At 38.5% G+C, this 4,284-nt stretch overlaps 1 non-coding gene across 1 annotated transcript; it reads right to left on the bottom strand.

Annotated features, from left to right (window-relative positions):
* Window positions 1–3,647: 3,647 nt before the first annotated feature.
* Window positions 3,648–3,754, bottom strand: LOC127123986 (small nucleolar RNA R71). Its single transcript, XR_007803637.1, has one exon. It is a non-coding gene; the product is annotated as a small nucleolar RNA R71 (small nucleolar RNA).
* Window positions 3,755–4,284: the final 530 nt, after the last annotated feature.

Below are 4,284 nucleotides of genomic sequence, written 5' to 3'. Positions count from 1 at the left end.
TACCTTTGACCCTCTTGTTGTATGCTCTTGTTACCCTCTCCTTCTGTCTTCTTAATACTTCTAATGCATGCAACCTTTCTTCGTCCAAATCAACCCGTTCATTCATCATCATTTCCCAATATAGGTCAGATGGAATTTCTCCTTGTCTTTGGATTCTCACTGATTGCAAGTAGATTTCGACAGGTAATACTGCATCATGTCCAAATGTAAGTTGGAAAGGTGTAGTGTTAGTAGCTTCTTTAGGGGAGGTTCGACAAGCCCAAAGTGCTTGATCTAAAGTTTTGTGCCAATTTTTTGGCTTCTTCCCTACATGATTTTTGATTAAACCAATTATTACTTTATTGGCTGCTTCAACTTGCCCATTGGCTTGAGCATAATAGGGTGTGGATGTTAATAATTTGAAACCCATTTCCTTTGCAAACTCTTGCATCTTTCGACCAGTAAAAACTGATCCTTGATCTATTGTTATACTTTCTGGGATCCCAAATTTATATAATATTTGCCTTTGAATGAATTCAATGACAGTTTCTTGATCCACATTTACTAAAGGTACTGCTTCGACCCATTTAGTAAAATAGGCAAGTCCTACAAGGATGTACTTCTGACCTTTGGATGAAGTAGGTCAAATTTCCCCAATTAGATCTAATGCCCAACCTCTGAAAGGCCAAGGCTTGATAATTGCATGAAGCTCACTTGCAAGAGCATGTTGAATTCCTGCATGTACTTGACATTCTTGGTAACCCTTAGCAAACTCTATGCAATCTTTTAACATGATGGGCCAATACATTCCATATTTGAAAAGCAACCATTTCATCTTATGGCCTGCCTGGTGTGCTCCACAGGCTCCACTATGTACACTAGATAATGCTAAGTACGCCTCGTTTTCTCCTAAACATTTCAACAGGATCCCTTCAGGGGTTTTCTTGAATAATTCATTCCCCATCAAAACATAAGATAAAGCCCTGTACTTGGTTTTTCTTTCTGTGTCTATCGAAGGGTCCTTGAGATAATTAATAATTGGATTCCTCCAATCTGTATCCATTAAGGTATCAATGGCCAGTACTTCAAACTCTTCTTTGTTAGCATATCCTAACTGAGTGCTTTCCAAATCTGTCGGAGACAATCTGGCAGCCATTGCATTTCCTCTTACTTCGACAAGTTCCTCTAGCTTCTCTTTTGAAATTCTATACCCTGAATCTATTTGTGCTAAGTCATTAGCTTCTTGGTTTTTTATTCTAGGAACATGTTTTATGTCTATATATTCAAATTTTTTGAGCAACCTATTTGCAATGACGAAGTACATAATCAAATTTTCTTTTATACATTTGTACTCCTTCGTTAGTTGCTTAATTACTGATCACACTAAAATTTACGTATTTTCGACTCTGATTTCGCATGCATTCTAGTTGTTTTATTATCATTTTATTATGTTATTACTATGTTTTCCTTTGTTTTTAGGTTTTTACTTTAATCGGAGCCCCGATCGAGAAAAGAAGTGAAAAAGGGCTAAAAACCCTAAAATTCAGCATTTTGTGCTTATGGCCTACCCCATGGCGGGCGCCACAGACCAAGCCATGACGTGTCCAAGTCCAACTTCTTCAACTCCCACGTTTCCCCACTTCATCCACTAAGGCGCCCCACTTTGTGCTTGTGGCGGGCGCCATAAGAAGGAAACAATTTCCTCTATTTTCAAGTTGAAGGGCATCCAAGTCAATTCCACCTTTTTTATTTGCTTATAAATAGAAACGCGAATTCAGTTTTACAATCATCCAAACTTAGAGCAGAGGCAAACTCAGAAGCAACTTTGTTTCACTTAGGCATATATTCAGTTTTATAAAGTGGTAATTGCTTCGCATTGGAGTGTTACCACAATTGTGTGATCGAGTCTGTGATAGAGTCTGTAATCGAGTTTGGAGCACTTTGGAAGGAAGTTAATCCTGCCGCCATTTTCTTTTCCGCATTGCAATTTACTCAGCCCTCCGATTGGAGCAGGGTTTTATTACTCGCCTTTACTTTATTTATTTCCCGCACTCGCCTTTACTTTATTTATTTCCTGCACTCGCCTTTACTTTATTTATTTCCCGCACTCGCCTTTACTTTATTTATTTCCCGCACTCGCCTTTACTTTATTTATTTCTCGCACTCGCTTTTACTTTATTTATTTCTCGCACTCGCTTTAAATTATTTACTTTCCGCACTCGCACTACTTTTATTTACTTTCCGCACTCGCACTACTTTTATTTACTTTCCGCATTCGCACTACTTTTATTTATTTTAATGCACTTTTACTTTACCATGTCTAGCTAAATTTATAAGGTTAGAATGTAAGGATCATAATTAAACCAGTAATCCGTACAATTGTTCGTAGAAATACTTAAGGGCTATTTTAACTTTCAACTTAAGTTTTCCCGCACTTCAATTTCGTTGGGTAAGATCGAAAGTCGTCCAACGTCTTTTTAAACTTAATTGTTTTTAACTATTTCAAAAACAGCGAAAGCGCTTTGTCTAGTTCATTAGGAGTTTTTAACATAAAGAAGAAAAGAGATTTTAAAACTATTTTCGGACGCGTTTATAAGTTTAGAGTCTGGTTCGTAAGAACCTCTTTTGGTTAAGAAATCCAGGTTATAATACTTTTCAACTTAGTCAAGATACTATATTTCTTAAAAATAGGTTTACTACTCTAACGCAATGCGCGCCTTTTTATAAGTGACAATAAGAGGGTTTGATTAGGGAGTATAACTCGGTTCTGAATACGCGAAAGCGACAGTTCCTGTTAAATTAGTTCTTTTCAAAGTAGGAAACATTGCCCATAAGTAATTCTATTAGCAAGTACTTGGATTATTGATTGATTACGTGAATTACATTCGACCCTGTCTTTATTAATTATTTCAAAACTTTACTTTTCATTACACACTACAAAAACACCTATTTCGATTGCCTTTGATAAACACCATAACGACAGATAACGATAGATTGACACTTGGTCTCTGTGGATACGATAATCTTTTATATTACTCTGACGCGTTCGTATACTTGCGAACACCGCATCAAGTTATTGACCGCACCAAGTTTTTGGCGCCGTTGCCGGGGACCAATTTCGTCAAATTTCATTTTCCTGTTGTTATATCGTTTAGACTTAGGTTATTTCCCGCCGGTCAATGCGAAGAACTCGCAGCACCGGAAGTTTAAGCTTAGTAAACCCTCTGGCGGAACCTGAACGTTACGCTCACGCACGTTTATTCTTTCATAGAATTAAGAGAGCTATGGCCGAAGATCAAAACCAAAGACCTCTTAAAGATTTTGCTCAACCATCTAACGAAGAACCTAGTTCTAGTATAGTAAACCCAATCATACCGGCTAATAATTTTGAACTTAAACCATCCCTGTTGCAACTAGTGCAACAGAGACAATTCGCGGGTCTCGCTACCGAGAACCCTAACCAACATTTAAAAATATTTCTTCAATTAGCAGATACTTTTAAAACCAATGGAGCTTCTCCTGAGGCAATACGTTTAAGATTATTTCCTTTTTCCCTCAGAGATAAAGCTCTATCATGGTTAGATTCCCTTCCACCCAATTCCATTACGACTTGGGATAACCTTAGAAGAGTTTTTCTTGCTAGATATTTTCCCCCGAGTAAAACCGCCGTTCTTCGAAACCATATAACTAGATTTACCCAAAACCAAGGAGAATCGCTGTTCGAAGCTTGGGAGAGATATAAAGAGTTGTTACGAACATGCCCACATCATGGTTTAGAAAATTGGTTAATCATTCAAACCTTCTATAATGGACTTCATTACGACACAAAGATGACCATCGATGCTGCCGCAGGCGGTGCTCTGATGAACAAACCTTATCCTGAAGCTAGTGCCCTCATCGAAGATATGGCTCAAAACCATCAATCATGGGGAGTCGAACAAGCGACAATTGAGAAGAAGGAAGCCCAAGGAGGAGTGCATGAACTAAGCTCCATAGACATGATGCAGGCTAAAATGGACGCATTAGCCCTCAAGGTCGAGCATATGTGCACGAACCCGAATACTGTAGCCGCAGTTTCATCGGATTGTGAGATATGTGGAACCCAAGGACACCAATCCGCAGAATGCAGTCTATTAAACGAAACCCACTCCGAGCAAGTGAACTACACCCAAGGGAACCCATACTCGAATACCTATAACCCTGGATGGAGGAATCACCCGAACATCTCCTATAAAAACAATAACCCTATTCAAAATAATGCACCTCCGAGACCTAGTTATCAAGCACCTAGATCAAATCAACCTA

This window comes from Lathyrus oleraceus, chromosome 2 (genome assembly GCF_024323335.1).
Source record: "Lathyrus oleraceus cultivar Zhongwan6 chromosome 2, CAAS_Psat_ZW6_1.0, whole genome shotgun sequence".
Taxonomy (NCBI): Eukaryota; Viridiplantae; Streptophyta; class Magnoliopsida; order Fabales; family Fabaceae; genus Lathyrus; species Lathyrus oleraceus.
Note: the sequence above shows the minus strand (reverse complement) of the source record. Positions and strands in the feature narration are given on the sequence as shown.